This window comes from Choloepus didactylus, chromosome X (assembly GCF_015220235.1).
Source record: "Choloepus didactylus isolate mChoDid1 chromosome X, mChoDid1.pri, whole genome shotgun sequence".
NCBI lineage: Eukaryota > Metazoa > Chordata > Mammalia > Pilosa > Megalonychidae > Choloepus > Choloepus didactylus.
The window spans coordinates 17,757,113-17,769,364 of NC_051334.1; the positions used below are offsets into that span (position 1 = coordinate 17,757,113).

Sequence of the window (12,252 nt, forward strand, 5' to 3'; positions counted from 1 at the left end):
GTATTTTATTTTTTCCCAAGGACAGATTCCAAGGGGCCAACTTAATAACTAGATAAGAATAATTTTCTATTATTTACTGCTACTTATTGAAATATTTCTATCATAAAGCAAACAGGTTTATCTAATGTGATTTAAGAAATAATTTACTTCCTATATGGTATTAATTTTACCGCTATCCATAATATTGCCCACACTATTAAATTGTCCAGAAGTAAACTTCAGCGTTCTTGCCAACCAAATTATGACAAACTCTGAACTGAAATCTGAATTAATGAAGCTTTTCACAGAGACTAAAGCTAGGGTCAGCTTCAATATGGCTCAACATATTACTCACAAGCCTGCTGGCACTGCAGATCACATCCACTCATCACCCAACCAGGATTAGCTGGGACCAGGTCTACCTGTCCACAGATAAGTTCACAGTCAAAGGACCACTCGCCTGTGTTTATATAAAGAAGGCTGCCAAGTGAAAGGAAATGAGGGCCAGGCAATCCAGTCCGTTTGGTCAATAATCCTCAGTGAGCACTGTTGGTTGCCCACCCAGCAGAGCCATCATCACCCTTTCTCCTTCCTAGCAGAGCCCACTACTGATCACAGCACACCCCCTCTCCCACTCCCCAGAGACCATTCCCAGTTCCAGAGGGGTGGCCTAATTAATTCTAAGCCAATCACTGGTCCTGGAGTGGGCAACAGGAACAAAGCTCACCCAGTCAGACTGCAGGAAAGGACTCCCCCTACATACAGGCGATGAACAAGGAAGTCAAGAGCCCCAACTGCCAATGGATGCCATTCTACAACCACCTGGAACCACAGGCAAACCAGTCCTTGGGAGAAGCTACTGCCAGAACAACCACCAGGAGGAGGGAGGGAGGGAGGGAGAGGAAGGGGGGGGGAGAGGAGGCAGGTCTCTGATGTCCACATTGGGCAACTGATCACACTGTCCCTGGGGTACACCCTACCTCTAGACTCCCAAGTACATGAGCTTACAAACATCCATGTTTCAGCCAGTTCCAGATGGATTTCAGTTACTTGCAATCTAAAGCATGCTAACAGGAAGAGGCTGAGAAGTAGCTGGATAACCAAGAGCACGAGTTTGTACTTTGTTAGAGACTCCCTAAAGTAACTAATACATTCACAGAAAACATCCCCCTTAATGTTAAAGAAAAAATGAGAAATATAAAAAGATAAGTGGTTGCGTAGGGCTGGGCGTGGGAATGGGAAGTGACTGCAAATAGGTGCAAGGTTTCATTGGGGGGCAATGGAAATGTTCTAAAAGTAGATTGTGGTGATGGCTGCAAACTTGGTAAGTATACTAAAAACCATTGAATGGTATACTTAAAACAGGTGAATTTTACAGAATGTAAACTATATCTCAATAGAGCTGTTAAAAAAAAAAGCTAGTGGGGGCAGGTGCTAATTCAGGGTAGGTCAAGGGTTGAAGGAATTTTTCCTCCATCCACATCTGACCACAGCATGCCCCTGCTCAAAATCCTTCAATGGTTCCAAATTACTGCTACAGCACAAGTTCCTTACAAGGGCAGGCAGAATCCCAGTCATCTCCCCAGCCTTACTTCCCCCACTTCCCATTTTGCTCACCAGCAAGGCTAACTTCAGACACCCAGTGAGCTGTTTCTCCCACTCCCGGGCTTCTGCCCACGCTATACCCTCTTCCTGGGTTGCCCTTGCCCACCCTCTTCACCTGGTCTAATTCCTTCATATCTTCCCCCAGACTCACTAGGTTCCCTTCCTTTGTGCCTCCCCCTCACCCCAGAATACTGGGCATGAATCTTCCACTGCATGTACCCCTAATGGGCTGGAAAACTGTGTTTCTGGGTGTGTGTCTCCCACCTAGCCACACCCCAAGGCCTAGCACAGCACTTGAGACATAGTGAACACCCAACGATGCACACTCAACTGATCTGATCTTCCCTCTCCCTCTGGTGAAGGGCACCAGCTTGTCCAGCAGATCACTTCTGTTATGGAGGCTGGAAGTGCAAGAGCCAGAGGCAGGCTCCAGGCATCCCTGTGGGATCCCATTTGTCTGCTCTCCCCCACACACCTTCCTACAGCCACTTCCGGCTCAGCACTGGACACCAAGGCGGTAGCCTGCTCTACCAGCATCCACAATGTGTGAGAGATCCCTGACTCTATCACTGTTAGTGCTTCTGCTTCTCTGCTCGAACCCTGGCTGATGCAGAAGTAAATGGTGGTAATGTACAATGTGTCTGTCTCTCACTGTATATGCTTAAAAAAAGGAGGAGCGGGAAGACCCAGTTTTTTTTTTTTTTTTTTTTTTTTTGGATTGTACATTAAAAGAGGGACACAACAGATTGAAGAACACGCAAAAGCTGGGAAGATCAGTCTCCACCTGGTATCTTCTCTTCCTGCTTGACCTGAGGGGTGGGGGTGTGTGATATAGTCAGGTTTAAGAAATAGTAAAAAGCCAGTTGCCTGGGAGTCTAGTTATCAGAAAAGAAAATGTCATACCCGTGAAAGAAGCGATCACAGCCCTCCTACAAAACCTCACGGTGGAATTTGTGCTTCATTGCAACAAAGGCAGCATCAAGCCCTCCTTCCTAGCTTGTTCTGGATCTCCAACCACCACCAGAAATGAAACCCCAAACCCAGGAGTCCAAGGAAAGAGCTGAAATAACACTTTAAATATTTGTGATGGTAATTTAAACTCTTACCTCATAATCCTGACTCCTCTTTTCCGTATTTGGGCCCCAGCTTCCCTGGACACGCTCTGGGAGCCTGAACAGACATTATCTAATGCTAAGCAAGTCACCGAGCTAACCATTAAGTACTCGATTTTTTTTTCTCCAAGCTCTCTAATTTAAGTGGGTCTGGACGTAATTGTAAGGAACCCGTCAATTCCCTTCCAAGGGGGGGAGGCCACTAAGACATTTCAAGTAGTCTGAGTCAACAGGAAGCTCTTAGAATGTCAGAAAGTTTGTCTTTCTACATCTCAATCTGATTCCTACAGTACAGTTTTCAAAGCTGTCACCACCACCACCATCCTCCCCCCACCCACCGCCCCAAAAAACCTAGCAGATTTATCATTAAATCTACTCCAGTAGCTTTTTCAACAGCTTTCTTTCAAATACATGCCCAGCCTCACCCCCCAAAATTTAATTCAATAGGCCTGGTGTGGACCCAGGAATCTCCGTTGTTTAAACTCCACCAGCTACATAAACTATGGACAATAGTTAATAGTACTACTTTAATAAACTTTCATCAATTGTAACAAAAGTAGCTACTGTTAAAAAAAAAAGTGTTATCATCAATTGTAACAAATCGCCCTCACCAATGCAAGTGTTGGTGGTAGGGAGGTGTATGGAAATCCTGTATTTTATGCATGATTATTCTGTAAACTCACAACTTCTCTAATAAAAAATGAAAGAAAAAAAACTTCCTCAGGAGATTCAGGGTGATCAGCATGGTCATAAGACAGAGGACCATGTCTAAAAGTGTTAGTTCTACCCCTGCTACGAAAAGTAGCATCACCTGGGGCTTCTTAGACCTGCAGAATCTCAGCCTCCCCTACCAGCCTCCACTCCAGATCTACTGAATCAGAATCTGCATTTTAACAAGATCCCCGGGGATCCACATTGCTCATTAGAGTTTAAGAATCCTGGGCTATGCCATCATCTGGCTTCAGAACCTCCTAAATTTTTCTATTTCCCCTTCAAAAGTGGAAGGAGAAACAATGGCAGGTCACCATCAAAATTCACATTCCAAAATTTTTCATAATCTTAATGACAAACTACAGGGTCTAGGCCTGCTCCCTCCTCCACCCCCCTCCAAAAAGAAAACATAGGTAGTCAGATGAAATGTAAAGGGATTCAAAGACTAGACACAGCCTGTTTTTCAAATTAAAGCAGTTCATTTTTCCATTTGTGCTGGCAGCATCAACACTTGCACTAGTGTGCATGTTTAAAGCTACCAGCCACATGAGACCCCTATATAGTCAAAGTAAAATCTTTTAGTACTAAAGAGCTTTATATAATGGAACCAAAGCATGCCAGGATAAATAATTCTAGGAACTAATGAGAACTACTAATTGTATCCATTCTTAAAAATCAGTAAACTTATTAAGAAACTTTTTTAAAGTTCATATGTTTATTTCCCTTCCTCAAATAACACTCTACAGCACTGACAGGAGGTTGTGGTTTCAATTGAAATGTGGCTGCATATTAAAAAATAATAATAATCTCACAATATCCTATCACCAAGCTCAGTCAAGATTCCAGCAGGTTATCAGAATCTGACAGATTTGGGTACCCCTCATGCTAAAATTCAGGTTTGGTTTTGTTTTTTAATATAGCCAAGGCCACCTAGACAGTGCTGTAATGTAGTATAATGAGCAGTTAAAGAGCATGGACTCCAGTTAAACAACCCACAGGCTCAAAGCCAGTGCTGGCACTTGCTGTGTTCCCCTGGGCAAGTTACTCAACTTCTCTGGTCCATGGGAAGCGCTCTATAAGTCTGCTGTTTTCTCGCCTAGCATGTAGTACCATGAATGGTACAGATAATAGGACTATGCACAGAGTAGGTGCCTAATTATTACTACAGGTGGAAAACTCTCCACCCAGACTGTATGTCCTGTGAAGAATGTATCATTACCGAACACCAGCAACCTCTTAGTGTGCCAAGAAAGGAGCTTGTCGAAAAGTTTCTCCTTCCCCTAATGATGAAAAACAAAAACCAATGGATTTAATCATCCTCTTCATCCAATGTAAAGCTATCCCTCTCCAATCACGTACTTAATACAGCTTATTTTACAACATTTATTCAAAGCATAAGCATCACTAAAGAAAAAATATGAAAAGCATTGGAGGAGGTGATAAAATGTTGACTACAAAACACTAGACTGGTGCCAATTACTTAACAGTGACTGAGATCACAAATGCTGATTTCTTAAATGTTCTGGGTAGGGGAATGTCAGACTATGCTGCCTTCCCCATATTAATACAGTATAGTAACATACACGGAAACATACAGCAGAGGGAATTGGGATGTTGAAACTATTTAAACTACCCATTTTCATCTATTTTTAAGCACCAGTGACAAATGAACATGTTCAAATGTATTTATTAAATCCATTTCCCTAGGCGGTTTCACCAGCCAACACTTTAACAGAAACTGAGTTGCCATAAGAATTGGCTAAATACTATGCTCACTTTTTTTTTTTTTTTCATCAGAGGCTCCACTTTTTAAGAATACTCATACTCCAGGCACTTCTTAGAGCACAACTGTGGAAAGTCAGACTGCTGAGGTTCAAATACCATGGTTGACCCTGAATAGATCTGTGATCTCCATCCATCAGGTCATGGAACCTCGCTAGACTTCAGTGTTCCCACCTGTAATACAGAAGTATTCACTACCTGGGATGGGGGAGGGGAGCGATTAGCTGAGAATCCGATTACAAAGAGAAGTAATACATTTTACTGGAAAGATGAGGAGGCATCTACTCGCAAGAGCAAATTCACATTCCTTTTCACTCCATGCTAGGTCCTGAAGAGGTTACCAAAAATTGGTGCAATAGATTCTCCTTGCCCCCCGAAATGGGAGCTAGGGAGTAATTCCTACATATGTTTAAAGAAAAAAACAAGAATGTGAGCAAAGAACTAACCCTCTACTTCCTTCCTAGGTTAGCCAAGAAGTGACTTGCTTCCGTGGCACTTTTATTTCCCCAAAGCACTAACATTACTGAGCCGATCCAAGCTTGTGCATGCCTCAGGGCCATTGCACTTCCTGTTCTCCACTTGCATAGCCCCTCGGAGGAAGTGAACAGCAACTTCACCTCATCCAAGGCGCCTTCCCTGCTGCCTCCAGCTGAAATGGCCCACACACCACTCTGTATCCTGCATGGATCGTTATCTATAATTATCTTTTCCTGTATTAGAATGTAAGCTCTAACTGTATATCACAAAGAGGGGCACTACGTACGTGTGACATTACCACACCAGTGAGGTTGGGAGGAAAACATGTAATACCATTAGACTAATCTGTCACAGCCTGCAGTCTATCCTGGATCCTCGCCGCCGCACCTGCCCCCCCCCCACGCATCCTACTTGATGATTCTTTGCTTGGCTTTTAGTCTGCATATATTAAAGTTCACACTGTGATATACAGTTGCATGGGTTTGGGGTTGTTTTTTTTTAATATTTTTCCAGTGGAATCACTTTTTTTTTTTTTTTGGTATTAGAGAAGGCATAGGTTTACAGAAAAATCATGCAGAAAATACAGAGTTCCATTTATTCACACACACACAATTTTCCCTATTAACACTTTGCATAGTGTGGTATATTTGTTACAATTTGATAAAAGAATATTATAATTGTACTGTTAACTATAGTCCATACTTTACAATAGGGCTCACTATTTGTGTTGTGTTGTACATTCCAATTTGATTTTTTTTAATTTTTTTTTATTTCTAGTAACATACATATAACCTAAAACTTCCCCTTTTAACCACATTCAAATATATATAATTCAGTGGTGTCAATTACATTCACAGTGTTCTGCTACCGTCACCAACTTCCATTACCAAAACTTTTCTATCACCCCAAACAGAAATTCTGTCCCAATGAAGCATTAACTCCCCATTCCTTACCCACTCCCCAACCCCTGGTAACCTGTATTCCAGTTTCTGACTACGAATTTTCTTATTCTAATTATTTCATATCAGTAAGATCATATAGTATTTGTTCTTCTCTGTCTGCCTTATTTCACTCAACATGATATCCTTAAGGTTCATCCATGTTATCGCATGTATCAGAACTTCATTCCATTTTATAGCCAAATAATATTCTATTGTATGTATATATAAGCATTTTATTTATCCAGTCATCAGATGACGTGGACACTTGGGTTGCTTCCATCTTTTGGCAATTGTGACCAATGCCACTATGAACATCGGTGTGCAAATATCTGTTTCCTGCTTTCAATTCTTTTGGGTATATACTGAGAAGTGAGATTACCGGGTCATATGGTAATTCTACACTTAACTTTCTGAGGAACCCCCAAACTGTCTTCCACAGTGGCTGCACCATTTTATATTCCTACCAACAATGAATGAGTGTTCCTATTTCTCCACATCCTCTCCACCACTTGTTATATTCTTTTTTTTTAATAGTAGCCATTCTAGTGGGTGAGAAATGGATCTCACTGTGGTTTTGATTTGCATTTCCCCAACGATGTTGAGCATCTTTTCATGTGCTTTTTGGCCATTTGTATATCTTCTTTGGAGAAATGTCTTTTCTCTTTTGCCCATTTTTTAATTGGGTTTTTTTGTTGTTGAGTTGTAGGATTTATTTATATATTCTGGATAATAAGCCCTTATCAGATATGTGGTTTCCAACTATTCCTCTCATTCTATAAGTTGCCTTTTTAAAAAATTTCATGAAGTCCTTTGATGTATAAAAGTTTTTAATTCTGATGAAGTCTCATTTACCTATTTTTTCTTTTATTGCTCATGTTTTTGGTGTAAAGTCTAAGAAACCATTGCCTAACACAAGGTCCTAAAGATGCTTCCTTATGTTTCCTTCTAAGAGCTTTATAGTTTTGGTTCTTATTCTCAGGTCTTTGATCCATTTTGAGTTGATTTTTTTACACGGTGTGAGGTAGGGGTCCACCTTAATCTTCTGCATATGTATATTCCAGTTTTCCCAGCACCATGTGTTGAAGAAACTATTCTTTCCCCACTTAGTGGACTTGGCACCTTGTCAAAAATCAATTGGCCATAGATGTGAGGGTTTATTTCCAGACTCTCAATTTGATTCCATTGGTCCATATGTCTGCCCTTGGCCAGCCCCATGCTGTTTTGATTACTGTGGTTTTCTAATAAGTTTTAAAATTGGGAAATATGAGTCCTCCAACTTTGTTCTTCTTTTCCAAGAGGGCTTTGGCTATTTGGAGTCCCTTACCCTTCCATATAAATTTGATGATTGGCTTTTCCTTTTCCGCAAAGAAGGCTGTTGGAATTTTGATTGGGATTGCATTGAATCTATAAATCATTGGGGATAGAATTTACATCTTAACAAAATTCATTCTTCCAATCCATAAACACAGAATATCCTTCCATTTATTTAGGTCTTATTTGATTTCTTTTAGCAATGTTTTATAGTTTTCCAGGTATAAGTCCTTTATATCCTTGGTAAAATTTTTTCCTAGATATTTGATTCTTTTTGTTGCTATTGGAAATGGATTTTTTTTCCTGATTACCTCTTCAGATTGTTCATTACTAGTGTATAGAAGCACTACTGATTTTTGTGTGTTGATCCTGTATCCTGTTATATTGTTGAATTTGTTTATTAGCTCTAGTAGCTTTGTTCTGGATTTTCCAGGATTTCCTATATACAGGATCATGCCATCTGCAAATAGTGAAAGCTTAACTTTTTCCTTTCCAATCCAAATGCCTTCTTTTTTCTTTTTGTTGCCTAATTGCTCTGGCTAAAACTCCCAGTACAATGTTGAATAACACTGGTGACAGTGGGCATCCTGGCCTTGTTCCTCATCTTAGAGGCAAAGCTTTCAGTCTTTCACCACTGAGTTATGTTAGCTGTGGGTTTTTCATATATGCCCTTTTATCACGTAGAGGAAGTTTCCTTTTATTCCTTGTTTTCTAAGTGTTTTTATCAAGATGGGGTGCTGGATTTTGTCAAGTACATTTTCTGTATCAATGGAGATGACCATGTGCCTTTTTCCCTTGTTCTATTAATGTGGTGTATTACATTAATTGATTTTCTTATGTTGAACTACCCTTACATACCAGGGATAAATCCCACTTCATCATGGTGTATAATTCTTTTAACGTGCTGTTGGATTTGGTTTGCTAGTATTTTGTGGAGGATTTTTGCATCTATATTCATAAGGGATATTAGTCTATAATTTTCTTGTGGTATCTTTATCTGGCTTTATTATTAGGGTAATGTTGGCTTCATAGACTGTGTTAGGAAGTGTTCTCTCCTCTTCAATTTTCTGGAAGAGGTTAAGCAGGATTGGTGTTAATTCTTCTTGGAATGTTTGGTAAACTTCACCAGTGAAGCCACACAATTGTATGGGTTTTGACAAATGCAGAGTCATGTATGTATCCAGCATCCCGGTAGCCCACAGAACAGCTCCTTTACCCTAAAGTTCCCCTGTGTGTCTCCTTTATAGTAAAAATAACTCCCCTTCCCAAACCCTTGGCAACCACTAATCTAGATTTGGTCCCTATAGTTTTGACCTTTCCAAATGTCATATGAATAGAACCATACAATATGTGACATCTTGGGTTTAGCATCTTTCACTTAGGAATAGGCATTGAAGATTTATTCATGTTGTTACATCAATCAGTAGCTCATTTCTTTATATCACCGAATAATATTCCATCGTATGGATGTACCACAGTTTGCTTATCCATTCCCCTGTTGAAGGACATCTGGTTGTTCCCAGTTTTTAGCAAGTATGAATAAAGCTATGACAAATATTTACATAAAGAATTTTGTGTGGACATAAGTTCTCAGCCCATTTGGGTAAATACCTAGGAGCACAATTGCTGGATCATATGGTAAGCTTATGTTTAGCTTTGTAAGAAACTGCCAGACTATCTTGCTAAGTGGCTGAACCATTTTGCAGTAGCACCAGCAATGTATGAGAGTCCGTGTTGCATTATAAACTTGTCAGCAGTTGTTATTTTCAGTTTTTTGGATTTTAACTATTGTAATAAGTATGGTTATAATTTGCATTGCCCGAAGGATAACTGTATTCTTATTTTTGAGTTTTAAGGGTTTTTTCTATATTCTGGATACAACTCCTTCGTCAAATATATGATTTGCAAATATTTTATCCCAATCTGTGGCTTGTCTTTTTATTCTTTTAATAGTATCATTCACAGAGAAAACGGTTTTAATTTTAATAAAGCCTGATTTAACAATTTTTTTCATGGATCATGCTTTTGGTATCATATCTAGAAACTCATCACCTAACCCAAGGTCACACAGGTTTTTCTCCTCTATTTTCCTCTAGAAGTTTTATAGTTTTACATTTAGGTCTATTATCCATTTTGAAAGTTTTTTCAAAAATTTTGAATTTTTGAATAAGGTATGATGAGGTATGAGTCGAGAGTCATTCTTTGCATACAGATATCCAATTGTTCCAGCATCAACTGCTGGAAAGGCCTTCCTTTCTCCATTGAATTACCTTCACACTTGCATCAAAAATCAACTGACTATGGCATGTCCTGCAAGAGCAGGGGAAGCATGTGCAGGGCTGCATTGGCTGGAATCATTATGGCAATGGCATTGCTGTGGGCCTGGCCTCTGTGCTCCCACTAGGGCCCGGCCACCACAGCATTTGCCACCACCTTCATCTCTTGGGCATGAGCAGGACCTCCCGCCGCAGCCTGCTGCCCTGCCTCTGCTGCAGCTGAATCCCAAATGTGGGCCTGCTCCAGGAACATGCCAACTACCTGTGGACAGGAAGCAGGGGCAGCTACGGGGAGGCACTGTTCATGAGGCACCAGCAGGATGGCAGGCAGGAGGTCACCAAAAAAGTGAAGCCCAGAAACGCCTCCAGCTGAGAGTGTTGAGCTGCGGAACAGGAAGCACAGCTCTTGTCTCAGCCAAAGCACCCCAATATTTTCATCTACAAGGAGTTGTGAGAGGGATGGGACGGTCTGCCCCACACTGCCACAGGCTTCTGTGAAGAAGGTGATCTATACCGAAACCTCAAGGAACAGAATGGCTGGCTTCTGCCTGAGAGTCAGGTGGTGGAGTGGTTTGTTCAGATTGCCATGGCTCTGCAGTATTTGCCTAAAAACACATCCTTCCCCAAGATCTGAAAACAAAATATCTTCCCAACAAGAACAAACATCATCAAAGTGGACAACCTAGGAATCGCCCAAGTGTTCGAGGTCCACTAAGCCATGGCTAGCACCCTCATCAGCACACCCTACCACGTGAGCCCTGAAATGTTCTCAAACAAGCCCTACAGCTCTAAGTCAGATGTTTGGGCTTTGGAATGCTGTTTATGAAATGGCGACCCTGAAGCATGCTTTCAATGCAAAAGACATGAATTCTTTAGTTTATTGTATTATTGAAGGAAAGCTGCCACCAATGCCAAAAGATTACAGCCCAAAGCTGGCAGAACTGATAAGAAGGATGCTGAGAAAAAGGCCTGAAGAAAGACCCTCTGTGAGGGGCATCCTGAGGCAGCCTTACACAAAGCACCAAATCTCCTTGTTTCTGGAGGTCACAAAGGCAAAAATCTCCAAAAATAATATTTAAAATGGTGACTAAATCCAAGCCTGTTGCTACAGTGGGTTCTGGGCAGGCTGAATGAAATAATAATGTAATCCCCCTCCAAGCACACTACTCTGAGGGCTGCAAGACATATATACCATGGGTGAAAGAAATATTTGTCCCAGGAGAAACCCATGGTCATTGGCCCCTTGAAGACATCTCCCAGTCTGAAAGGCCACTCCTGCTGATTAAGACTTTTTTTTTTTTTTTTTTACTTGGTGAGATGGGGGCTGGGGCTGGGGCTGGGGAAGATCCTTTCCCCAGATGTAGTGGTGTTCACCCATTTCCTAAAGTGATGTCCTTCCCCCACTGCAGATTAAGCCTTTTGTTCCTTAAGAGAGGCGTCTGAGCGGATTTCTCAGTAGTTCCCTTGCCCTCCCCCAGCCAGCAACATGAAGGGAATTTCTCCAGATTTTTTCTTGATCTTCCCCCATGAGAGACAGGTGGGGTTTCTAGAATAAAAGCCTGCAAAAGGGTAGGGCCGTGCACACACACAGACTCTGGGCCCCCAGGAGCTCACACTCTCAAGCTAGCCCACACTCAGCCTCCAGCAATTTGTCAGATGTTGTACTTCAGTCTTCCAGTGGATTTATATGGCTTCTGGAGAGGTAACTGGCACCTAGTGCTTTTGCCCCAGAAAAGCAAATGCTCAGGTCCTGTGTGTCGCAGAAGACAGCTCTCTCTCTCTCTCCAGATTTTGAAATGATAATTTTCCCTATGACCTCAGTTCTCTGTTAATTTCCAGTCACTCCAGATTTTTTCTTGTAAGAGTGAGAGGGACATCTTTGCGGTTCTGTACACCTCTAAGATGAAACCAGAAGGCTGTTTATTTACTATTAAGGAATCAGAAATAAGTATGACAAAATGTTAACATGTAATAAAACTAGGTGATGGGTAGGTAGATTTTGATTATATTCTTATGCTTTTCTATATTTTAATATTTCAGTACTATTTCAAAATATAA

General features: G+C 41.1%; 1 protein-coding gene across 5 annotated transcripts in view; it reads right to left on the minus strand.

Moving 5' to 3' along the window:
- Positions 1-12,252, minus strand: part of SH3KBP1 (SH3 domain containing kinase binding protein 1) — a 411,078-nt gene that overhangs the window by 332,969 nt on the left and 65,857 nt on the right. The window lies entirely within an intron of this gene.